At 33.1% G+C, this 12,837-nt stretch overlaps 1 protein-coding gene across 3 annotated transcripts in view; it reads left to right on the top strand.

Moving 5' to 3' along the window:
* Positions 1-12,837, top strand: part of LOC135088459 (very long chain fatty acid elongase 7-like) — an 80,488-nt gene that overhangs the window by 14,741 nt on the left and 52,910 nt on the right. The window contains exon 2 of one of the 3 annotated variants that reach the window (XM_063983275.1): positions 3,115-3,292. The exons of 1 other annotated variant lie outside the window; for it this stretch is intronic. The gene's annotated coding sequence lies outside the window, so the exon portion shown is untranslated. Of the gene's footprint in view, positions 1-3,114; positions 3,293-9,362; positions 9,686-12,837 lie in introns of those variants that run through there. One more of the 3 variants, XM_063983273.1, reaches the window with a different exon arrangement.

Below are 12,837 nucleotides of genomic sequence, written 5' to 3' on the forward strand. Positions count from 1 at the left end.
TTGCACTAGGTACTGTAAGAGTCAAACCTGCCAACATAACAGTGCAAGAAACAGTGCTGCTAACATTTAAATAAATATGACGTTTGCTAATGAATAAGGTTTTGCTTGTTTATTTTTCTATCCCATCAGTGCAATGCAATTTTTTTTTTTTTTTTTTTTTTAATGGCAACCAAACCTCTCTGGGAGGTTTATTTCTGCCAATGTCGAGTGAAAATTGACATAGTTATCAATAGAACGTGGGTGTTTTAGTTCTATTGATTTCTCATGGATTCCGTGGAGTTAAGTATGCCCGAAAGCAGGTTTCAAGACGCCACCGGGTCCAAAGCGGGTTGTTCATACGACAACCCACTCGACACTCGATGCGCGCTCAAATTCGAAGTATTTCAATGTTTTTTATAATTTATCACTTCACTGCACTTTAGAACACAAAATAACACCAAATTTGTACACTAAAGTCCATTAAATAATAAATTGAAACCATTAAAACAGATCGACCATGCTTCCCGTTCAACTACCCTCCGATGACATTGACCAATTGACAATTTTTTTTTTTATTAATAAAAAATAATAATGGCAGGTTGAACCAACAAGGTTTTAGTTTATAAATCTAATCTTCTTGACAAGATAAATCGTCAGACAACTCTGATCTGAATAATTTTGAACTTTACTGACGAACAGTTAAAGATTACTTTCTCTAACTCGAGATTATTCTGTGACATAGTTTCAAAAGGTAATTATGTGCTCGCGATTCGTTGAAGGAATCAATTTGAAAACTGACGAACCTTTTCATTCCGTGACTGTACATCCATAGATCCTTGCAAACTTTCGCACATATAATATTACTAGCGACCCGTCCCGGCCTCGCACGGGTATTAAGTGAATCACTGTATCAATTAAAAAATCCACATCAATACCCGTTGCGTAATTTTAAAGATCTAAGCGTACATATGGACGGACAGACAGGAAAGCGACTTTGTTTTATACTATGTAGTGATTAAGTAGGATGTTCTTAGCGTGCTATTCGAACTGGCCGTTTAAATCTATGGTACATCCTATCGTAGCTGTTTCAGTAACCATCAAGTTACCAATTTAAGACGTTGAAGGATGAACGCTGGTATGCTATTGCCATTTAAGATACCTGTCGGCATTTCTAGAACCGGTTAAGGGTTCAAATCTGTGACCCGCGCAATGCATAGTGTAATCAAGGACGAATTACTTCATAGTGTTGTAATGAATCCTTATAACCCGTCGCATTAGTACCTAAGTGTAGTTAATTTAGTAATTAAATCATATACCTATGAAACAGTGTCTTTTGTAGATTGAAGGGACAGCTGATAATCTGTTGTCCATTATTTGCAAAATTGGACATACCTAAGGGTGTCCTGTTAATATATTATGTACGTTTCAGCCAAATGACGTCCACTGCTGGACAAAGGCCTCCAAGGTTTTTCCACAATGCACGGTACTGCGCTGACCGCATCCAGGCTCTTCCCGCTACCTATTATATTATATACCGAGAATATTTTATGTACCAGTAGGTACCATTAATATTTTACGTTTACCTTTCGAGTTCCCCGTTTATTTTATTTGGAGTATTCCTATCTTCCCCCTCCCCAATTGTGATTATAATTTCAAGGCATTGAAATAATGCCTTGAAATTAATGCCTTTTGACTTTTTTGGTGCATTTTACAGGTAGTTTAAATAAATTAATAGCTTATGAGTATCTGAAAACAAAATCACTGGATAATCTTCGAGAAAACAGGAGAAAACCTTATTTTAGAAGTCTGCGATGTTTAATGTCATTTAACTTTCGACTTTGACCAGCGGCCATGATTGTCAAGTTCAAAACAAAAACAGCCCCATTATGTAACTAATTATTCTGCTGTAGTACCTTATTGTCTAAACAACATATTTTTAATAAGTTGTAAACATAATTGAATATTATTATGTTGTCTTGTTTATCGTTCTTGCCAAAACAGTGGTTTGTATTGAACTAACTTTTCCTCGCGACTTCACTCGCGTTCAACTTTGGAGCCCTTTCTCAGTGTATGCCTAAATCGAACTATCTGCGTGCATTTTAGATCAGTCAGTAATAGTGGACAGCTTTTTGTACATTTTATAAATATTTTAATTTGTGTTAACGATCATCACAGTCCAATTATTAATGATAAATGTAACGAATCGAGATACAACAGTTTTCCACTAATGATTTCACGACTTATACGTAGGATTTCCCCCAAGTTCAAAGGTTTTCTATGGCGGAAATATTTTGTATTCACTTAGGAAATTATATTCTTAAGGTACCCATTAATAGGTAGTTGACAGCACATTAGATTATATTTTTTATTGCAAAATACCGTCTTTACCAACCACGTAAGATGCCATGCCACAGTGTTTACCCGTAGCTTGATGTGATGTCGTCTGTAACTTTTTATAATAAAATCATTATTTTTGGCAGTAGGAACATTGAGTGAGGACAGCGACCTCATACACAACATAAAATAGTATATGATGACTAGCGGCCGCCCGCGGCTTCGTACCCTGTTTTACCCTTTTAGGGGTGAAGTTTCCTAAAATCCATTGATAAATTGTTGATGATATTATAAGTGATCAATGGGAAAGGTAACGCACACTCCCAGTCGGCGACGGAAAATATGTTAGCACACCAACTTACCACCAGGTGAGATACAGGCCAAGAGCTTCCTCGTTGTGGATAAAAAAATTAAAAAAATGTTGAAAGTGAACCAGGCCTTAAAACTAAGCTCGACTGTCACTTGTTTCAGAAAACCATCTAGCTATACCCTGTGCGCAATGTACAGCGTCCTGGTGTACATAGCATACTACGCATTGTACACATGTATTTGTAAAGAATTTACCAAGAAGTTAGGGCCCTCGCCCACTGCTTTTACGAAACGCGCGACAGCATCGCTACTAACGCGCGATAGTCGCATTTGCAACGCACTACAAAAGCACACAAAAGTGATGCCAACGCGCTACTAACACGCTACAGCAGCGCGACTGCATCACAACAAAAATTCGCTGTGGGCGAGGATCCTTAAGGATCTTGTTGTGAGCAAGGCTTTGAACTCAACTTTGACTGTCACTTTTTTCAGAAAACCGTCTAGCTATACCCCGTGCGCAATGTACAGCGTCCTGGTGTACATAGCATACTACGCGTTGTACACGGTGTTGCTCGCCGTCGCGGGCCTCTGGTGCTTCGACGAGTGCGCGCCCACCGACGAAGAGGAGCGCGACTTCGGCCATTACAGCGCCGCGCCGCACTGACGGGCTGTAAGTAAAGTCCGGTCACCGAGCACATAGAATTTCGTCCAATGACCCCAAGCTACCCATCCTTATCGTTCGTCGCGGCTGTGCGACGGCCGCAGTAAGTGTGCGAGCGCAACAGCAAATAATTATTATGCGCGAACGATAAGGATGGGTAGCTTGGGGTCATTGAACGAAATTCTATCTGCTCGGTGAACGGACGAATAGAATAGAAAAGTCAATCATCATTATCATCAACATAATCATCATCATCATCATCATTTCTGCCTTAAGACGTCCACTGCTGAACATAGGTTTCTACAATGATTTCCACAAAGGCCGGTTGCTAGTGACCTGTATCCAACGCCTTCTTGAAAAGAAACCTTGCTAGAAAAGTCAATGTTCTGCTTTAAACTAAGCAAGTACAGTGGAGTAATAGTTAGGGATAGAGATAAAGCAGAGCAACTGTTTTACGTCGGGAAATGCTGGGTATGCGCAAAACTTTTCCTGATATCCAATGGGAACAACTTGCTCGCCGACTCGCTAACATAGCCCGACAGATTAGCAAGCTGAAGTGGCAATGGGCAGGGCACATAGTAGGTACGCAGAACTGACGGCCGATGGAGCAGCAAGGTTCTCGAGTGGACGTCCTATGGCTGAGAGGATGATGATGATGAATGGGGACAACTAGTTGGTGATGTGGAATTCTTCCTGCTAGAAGGGTGGGATCTACCCACTAAAACACGACGTTGTCCACCGGATCACATTGCCTTAAAAAAATTTTTATTGTGTTAGCGTCTGTTCTGGTTTTATAAAGTCCCAGTATTACTGCGGCCACATTCGATATACATATTGTGATCGCCACTGTTTTCCTTACAGTTCGCCAAAAAATATTAATGTATTTTACTTTTTACAATACTTTGTCTGAAATACCTATATAGCATTTTTTTAAATAACATCTAAACCACAGTATAGTTTGACAACAAACATGTAGCGTTTTGCTATAGCTCAATTAACAAAACAAACATACACAAACATAGCATGTTCGTACTAGGTACATTATATCTTCAAACACATCACCAGATACGTGGCCTACAGGATGGGATTTAGGTTTAAAGAACATTTATTTCTCATTAAAAACATTACAGTCACTTACATGAGAAATTAACAAATTTTATGTAAGTAGATAATTTTACAAGTTGTCCAATAGCCAGAACAAGCAGATGTACTTCTGCGGGAACCGTCCTAACAAACCTGATTTTCATAATTCATTCTGTGCATTTATTGCGTGCTGTTTGAATGAAACGTGCAATTCTCAAATTATGTTGTTCCGTTAATAAATGTAACAATTAACGGATTCTTGTGAAGGAAATGTACACAAATTATCACTATTTTATTGGTTTGGTAAGGGATGTGGTGCGATTTTAAATCATACCCAAATCACTTTTCGGTCAAAAAGTTTCTCGTCCGTATTCACAAACATTACTATGATGTCTCACCGTGCGCTTGGACGCACAGACGAACTAATCACAAAGCTCTACTCAACGCTGTGCATTCAATTTTCTGCTTCACTTAAGCAAGCATCGTTTGTAAATACTGTAGTTTTATTTCTATGTTGTCACTGTTAATGCCCAAATCTCAAGATCTGTCACAAGCATATTTTTGACTTATAAATAAACTAGCTGTGCCTGACGCGCTTTGACTTATAAATAAATAAGATAATATAATTTCAACTTATCCTTTTGACTAGACCCAAACAAATGTGTAGGTAAAACAAATATCGTCAGTTGCAGGTTTACTTGGGGTAACTGACAAAATACAGTTTTTCAGTAGAGCCGTTTAAAGTTTTTTTTCGTCTTAAATCGGACATAACTTTTTTCCTATTTAACCTTTTTTGGATCTGTTTTTACAGAAATGCTTAGAATTCTACGCGGTTTTAGATTAAATAAAAAGAATTATCTAATATGTCTTAGTTAAAGAAATAAATTGCAGTTACACCAATGTATTTTTGTACTTTTGACAGTTACACTAATTTTACACCAAACTTTTGGAAAAAACATTGGTCAAATTGGTGTAAGTACTGCCCAAAGTTAAAATAATTTGATGTTTTTGCTGATTTTTCTGGGTTTTGTTTACTTAGTTGCTGTATAATTTATGTAAAAGTATTAAAAAATAAGAGAATTCATGAAAAAAATAACATTCTGTCGTTTTCTTTGTTTTTTTTAAAAATTTTATTAGAAGTAACTTTTATTTTATTCATTAAAAAATGTTAAAAAAGCCACGAAAATCAAGGAAATATGTGTATTTAATTTTTTTAAGACAGAAATATTGAAATAACTAAAGTATTACTGTGAAACTAAGTAATTTGAATATTTTTTTAAGCTTTGACTTACCAATACCGTATTTAGCTCTACGGGGCAACTTAAACTGAAAACAAAAATGGATTTAATTTCCCACCTCTTTATAGCAATGTTGAATTAAGGTCATGAGTACTACAACAGTAAAAGTAACAGAGTAACAACAGGTTAATGTTAGCAACGCGCATTGATGCCTAGTTGGCTGGATAGTTTGTTCAATTTCAATTTTTTTTTTGTTGAGCTAACTTTAACTTCTTTAACTGATACTGCTGGTATAATAATAATGTAATATGCCTTAAAACTTTCTAAATTCCTATTTTATTTCATATTATAAACCTTAGCAAATCAGTGTAATTGCAAAGTTTTGTAGCAAAATTTTTACATTATTACAGATACACCAATTCAACCTGGTAAAATTATTACAATGTCAGTTACACCAAAATTGTGAAGGAAATCTGAAAAGTTCACACCTGAAAATGTCCGTGTAATTGTAATTTTTTTAAAGATAGAATTTTTTACGTATACCATTCGAAAGAGCAGAAAAAACTAAGAAAAACTGTATATTTAACTCAAAAACCCTATTTTGTCAGTTACCCCAAGTGAACCTGCAACTGACGATATCTTAATAGACATGTTATTGTTTCTGTTCAAAACAAATCGATATTTCCTTGCGAATTCAGTGACTTTTAACCTCAGTAAGATTTGCATTAATTTTGTATCTTTGTTTCCCTAGAACTGTCTTTGAAATAAAAACGTCTAAGAACATTTTAGACAGGGATAATTTCCGTACCGCGCGGGAATAACTTGACATGTCATTTTTGCGTACTTTTCAGGGGAGCGATTTTAAAGTTTCGAGTTCCCTGGTAAATCGCAATTAATGATAATTGATATTTTTATGATTGAAATAAGCTAATTTGATGCATATCTTTCGATTGGCGTAATAATTTGATTAAATTATCTTCTTAATCTATTAAAAAAAAGACTTGTCAAGTTGTGTACCGACGACTTGTCAAGTTATTCACCAAAGAAAAACAAATATTTAAGGTGTAAAAATTGGATTTAAGTTAATTATTTTGAATGAAGTTTAAGTAAAAAAACAAAACATAAAAATAGAACATAGTTTTATCACTTTTGCAATGAAATAGTAGCAAATTTATTAGAAAAATCAAATATAATCGCAGATTATGATCGCTTTTGATCAGGTAATTGTACGTTTACTTAAAATTTAAAAAAAGACACATAAAAGAACAAAAGCCATGCTTCATAACAAGCACAATTAATTTTAATTATTTTAAGCTTACCATTAAGCTTAAAATAATTAAAATTAGCTGGATACATTTTTGCGTAAGGTCGACACGCCCTTTCGCGTCCACCGTCCAGTTCACGTCCAAATAACGGATCACTCTAGAACAAAAACTATTGCTATGATTCCCTGAATGTATGACACGTAAACCCACATTAAAAAAATCTTATAGCATGCTACCGTTTTTGCCAAAAATAAATCCCACATGAGCAGGTGCACGTTTCAAGTAAAGTTTTTAATATATTTAGGTCTACTTTGGGATTTACCGCAGTCTTTAACCCTTAACCATGAACCATACAATACGGATAATGATATCGGTGATTGTACTTTATTAAATGACACTTAAAATAAGGTGGATGCGAATTTACTACAATGCAATTTCCACTTTGCGTCAGAAGTGATGGCGGTCTGGTCTAACTGGGTCTAAGATATTAAAATATACAAAACAATGCATGTTTTATATCATGTAAAACGTTATTTACATGACGTATCGAACACAAAGATTTTTTTCAGTACTTATGCCTTTTCCTGGACGCTAATACACGCTCTTAATGTAGCTTACCCTTGTGATAGCCAATTTGCGTCCACATTATCACGTCTATTTTCTAAATACAGACGTTGTAAATAATATTAAAAAGCAAACTGTACATAGAGAGGATACCAATATACCATATTGCAAATTGAGCCATACTATTGAAATTTCAAAAAATGAAATAAATCAAAATATATGTATGTTTATAATTATTAAGTGTGATACCTAAATATTTTGAATAGCAATTAGTAAGATTTTATTTATATTTTTTATTTCCATGCTGTTATTAATTATTAGTGATTTTGAATGCATTTTTTCTATATTTTATTAATATTACAAAGATAATATTAAAACTTCTAATGGTTTAGAACAAGTTTAATAATACTATACTTATAAAAACTAAAGGGAGCATAATGACAACAATTTTTCGTTCAAAATGATAACGAAAAATTGTATATTATTTTTATTCCTCAAATCTACCAACTCACTAAATGGACGAGATCTGGCGTATCGACCCTATTTACTTTTACCTCATCATTATTCCTAAATAATGTCATTGAAGTCAAATAGACTATAAAAATAAAATTATCCGGAACTTAAAATTGACCTAAAAGTTTATTATTAGATTTTTTACTTAAATTCTGTTGTCAAACGAAATATTAGTCTGTTATGAAAAAACATTAGTAGATGGTACCTACCTATTGACTAAACTTCCTTTATCCTTCTTCTTTCAACTTGCTATTTAAACGTTAATTTAGTTTTAAACTATTGAAAATAGTAATAAAAGTAATAATTAACGCTTAATATATTAAAAAAATATTTTCAGGGGTTGGTAAGTAAAAAATATTTAAAGACGCTCGAAATCCTGACAATGTTATATTTTAACAACTGCTAATGACACATATAAAAATATGATTATACGAAGGTAATAGCTGGATAACTCCAAATATCCAAACTCTTGACTGCGTGCATAACAAGACAACTGCACATATCATAGACGTGTTTAGTACTCAGAGGGGATCATAACTTGATAACTGTTTTTGTCAAATTAAAAACGAAAATCCATAAATGTATAAGTCGAGATGTTAATAAATACATATTCTGACATACATTGATAAATCGAAATATAAATGTTTGTAAGAATAATATTAATTGGATATATCGTTATGTCAAATATTTATTGCCTAAATTAGAGATATTTACTTATGAACAAGAGCTGTATTTCAAGTATTTTTGGGTATTTCGAGTTGAGTTTTTTATACCAGTAGGGTATAAGGTAGAGGAAGCGCTTAAGCTAATAAAAAAAAAAAAGTGCAGGTCGAGATGTCAAGTTATTCCCGCGCGGTACGGATTTGTCCATAACAAAATTTTGAAATTTTCAATTTTAAAATCTACGTCACGGTGGGTGGAAGAGTAAGTACACTATAGAGCGCGCTATCTTCAAAACTTTTTTCATAATTATGTAAAAAAATTATGATAAGTAAATTCTAATTTTAACAACTTTAAAAATATAGGTGGAATAGAAAAAATAATAGGGTGAAAATAAATAAATAAATACATAATATTATCATCCTACTAAAGCAAGTTCAACATGAAAAATTAAACTTGTAACATGTATTACTCTGAAAAACATGCAAAATCCATTTCAAAAAACTTAAAAAAATGCATTTTCGAGATTTTTGACAGTTAAACATCTTTCCAGCGTAGAATTATTGTTTGACCGGAACGAATTAGCTTACCAGCATTTTTAAATTCGGTATTTATTTGCACAATAATGAATGAACACGAAACGTTATGGAATCCAGCCTTCCATGCCTTCCACCGGCGGATGGACCAAGGCCACAGCCCCTCTAGACCTACTTACATTATGGCATGCCGCCTCTAGCTCAGTTCAGTACTCTATGTCGCCTTGCGCGGTCGCAGCGCACTGGCACCGCTCTTACTACAATCGAGATAGAGTTCAAAATTAATTAAAAAAAAATATTTGTTGTTGTTTAACCTTAGATGAACCAGTTACTCTGTATATATGAAAATTAGTTCTGGCATCTTACTTCAGTTGGTCGTAGGCTTTTCTAAGGGGGTTTTCAGGCGGACTCACGATTAATCCCTGTAAATGTGATGGAGCTACGATAACGAAGTGATAAAGCAAAATGTGTCACTCTACTAATTTGTGATTAGTAAATTAGTTAGAGATAAAAGTGATTTTACTCGTGGACAATAAATATATGGTGAGTATAAAGATTATTTAATTTATTTTTATAATTAGATGTGCACGTTTGTGATACATATCGTCCCTTGTCGCATAGAGGTATATTTTTTTTACACAAAATTACATAAAAACATTTTAATTAATATTATAAATCGCAAAACATAATTTTCTGTGTGTAAATTATTATTATTGTAATGACTATTAAAATCGTTAAAATCGTATTTAAATAAATAAAATAATATATGCAAAGCTTTACTTGAAAAAGAAAATGTTTTGTGAGTCACTGAAAAAACACAATCAATACTTTTTTTAATCATGTTACCACACATAAGATCAAAGCTCTTTAATCATAAACATTAATAAAACCAATTTAATTAATTAAAGATAATATAAACAAATCGTTTGTCAACTATCGGAAGCATACAGCATTAGCATCTTCCTCACTACACCATAATCAATGGTGATGCAATTTCCTCATGTGCCTACAGACATTAATTGAACAAGTTTTGTTATTAAATAAGTACCTACTAATTTTCCGCGAAAAATACATAATACTAAAGGAAAAACATCGAACGGTCAGGGCGGGCCCTATCGCTGCCTGAAATTTTTATGATAGTGGGTAGGGAAAATATAAATGATATTTGATAAGGCTTTTGTGTTTTTCTAAGTTATGCCTACCAATTAAGTTTATTTTTTCTATACTTGATTTGAATTACTGATGGAAGCTGGAATTCAGCGTAATGAATGAAAATGAAAATGAAAAAATGAAAAATGTTTATTTCGTTAACAACAACAATTAATAGGATTTGAGATGGACTCTTTCTTGTAAGTGCAATGGCACCTGTGCCAGAAGGAGTCGCTCTCCCTTAACAAATTAACATTAAGTAACATTTTTTTTTATCATAACCAAAAAGTAACAAAATCACCACATATTTTAGGTTGTGTTTGGTGTGTGTAATGAAAAAAAGTACTGAATTGATAGGTAGCAATAATCAATCATGCTGATTTTACTTCTATTGTTTTTAGTGTTAATCCGTAAGAAATAAGGCTGAAGTAAGTAGTAATTTTTAAAGGGAATACTCAAGAAAATAACATGTTCAGCTGCTGCCCATATAAAGAAATTAATTGAATAGTTCGCAGTGGACAAAGAATTGTCTATAATTGAATATTCAATTTCCTGCTTGTAGATGTTAAGAGATGTGTGTAATGCAAGTTATACCTCGCAGTGTATCTAGATAATATAAATAATAAAACAAGGATGAAAACAATAAATCTAACCTATTATGAGTTACATTTCCTGACCTTAACAGTTAGCTCTAACGTCCACACGTTTGAAAACATTAATAAATAATTAATATCTGTCCATATAAATAAATATTTTTAGTAACCAAAAGAATTACAAAAAATTGCATTTATGCCAATGTTTTATGAAAATAACACAACTAACAAAACAAAGATTTTTAATAGGTGTTATTTTTTTTAAATAATAGTGTAGGCTACTCGTTGTTGAAAAGCCAAAATTTTATAAACATTTTTTTTAATAGTGCATGAAAAACTACGTCAAGAAAACTTAATAATTCATGAAAAATTGCTGTAATTACATTAAAGCGGTGTGATGTTGAACTCTTGCGCATCTCGCGTCATAGATATTATCAACTAACACTACTATAACAAAGGCTACGTCTAGGGAAATCTTATGTCTAGTATAATGTGTTGTTATAGGAAAACCTGAGGCGTCATGGAAACCTGCTGGAGGCAATTTATGAAATGTAAACATAACAAATCATGTTCAATCATCTGTAAACATACAGAACAGCGTTATAAAGAATATAATTAATTATTGCAAAATAATAAAAAACTTGACTTGAAAATATAAAAGAAATTCAAGTTTCTTTTTCACAATTACCATTTCCTAATTTTGAAACTCTGAGCTGAGTTGCACCACGTAACTTTAACGGTAAATATAACGATAACAATGTATGAAATTTGACAGATTTTTTAAAAGTAAGATGGTGCAAACCAGCCTTACTGTTTCGAAATTAATACATAATATGCACCTACATATAAATTGAGTGGACTAGGAATTTGAATCTTATCAAATAAAATAATAGCGAAGTAGCAAGGAAAATAGCAGTAAAAGTAAATTAATTACTTACTATAATCCATTGTGTGCAAACACGTGTACGTTTAATCAAAGCAAAGGCTCTACTTTGTTTTTATATTGTTGTCTATAAATAAATGAGACTGACATACTAACACAATTCTTCAGTGATTAAAAAAAAAGCAAATTTTCACCAATAAAATTAATCTAGACTAGCTTTTGCTCACAGATTCGCTCGCGTAAAATTTAGCTTTTCATAGATCGTTAGAAACTATAGCCTGTAGGTTATTCTGATGTATAAACAATAATATTGTAAACTTTCATCATTCAAATCCGTTCAGTAGTTATAGCGTGAAAGAGTAACAAACATACACGGTCGAGATCGAGAATGCCTTATGGCATTAAGTTCGCCATATATTCAAATTTATTTGGAATTAAGGATTAAATAAATAGATACAACCACACAAACTTTCGCGTTTTTAGTATTATAAGTACATAGTAATAAGTACTGCATTTAATTTTGACTTGTACCTACCTAGACGAGAAAATTTAACGTGTAAAAATATTGTTATGAAATGCAATATTAAATTAAGATACAGGCCATTTCATAACAAAATTTTCGTGTCTACGATTTATTAATACATCGAAATCGATCATCAATTCGAAGCAAGGCTGAACATAAAAAGGCATACGAAATGTATAATGTATAAACTACGTATAAAAATAGTTTTCGTTATTAACTGCGGAATATTAAGAAGCCTTATGATTGCGACACTAGAGATTTTAATCAAAAGTTACCTTGAAACAAAGTTATAAGTTGACGAGTGAAATATGTATAAAATGTATTCAGTGTGTTGCAACCACGTTATTTCCAATGTTCAACTAGCAGCTACATAGTTATTTCATTTTACTAGCAGCATTGTACTCTTAGACTGGGTTGCAGCACCTTAATTTTGACAAATGTCAAAAATCTGTCAAACTCTGTACAAAAAACACCGGTGTACCTAACATGAGTTTACGTTAGGTGTGCTCGCTAGCGAGTACGTCAAAAATCTCTATGAAGATTTTGT

Source organism: Ostrinia nubilalis, chromosome 4 (genome assembly GCF_963855985.1).
Source record: "Ostrinia nubilalis chromosome 4, ilOstNubi1.1, whole genome shotgun sequence".
Lineage (NCBI taxonomy): Eukaryota > Metazoa > Arthropoda > Insecta > Lepidoptera > Crambidae > Ostrinia > Ostrinia nubilalis.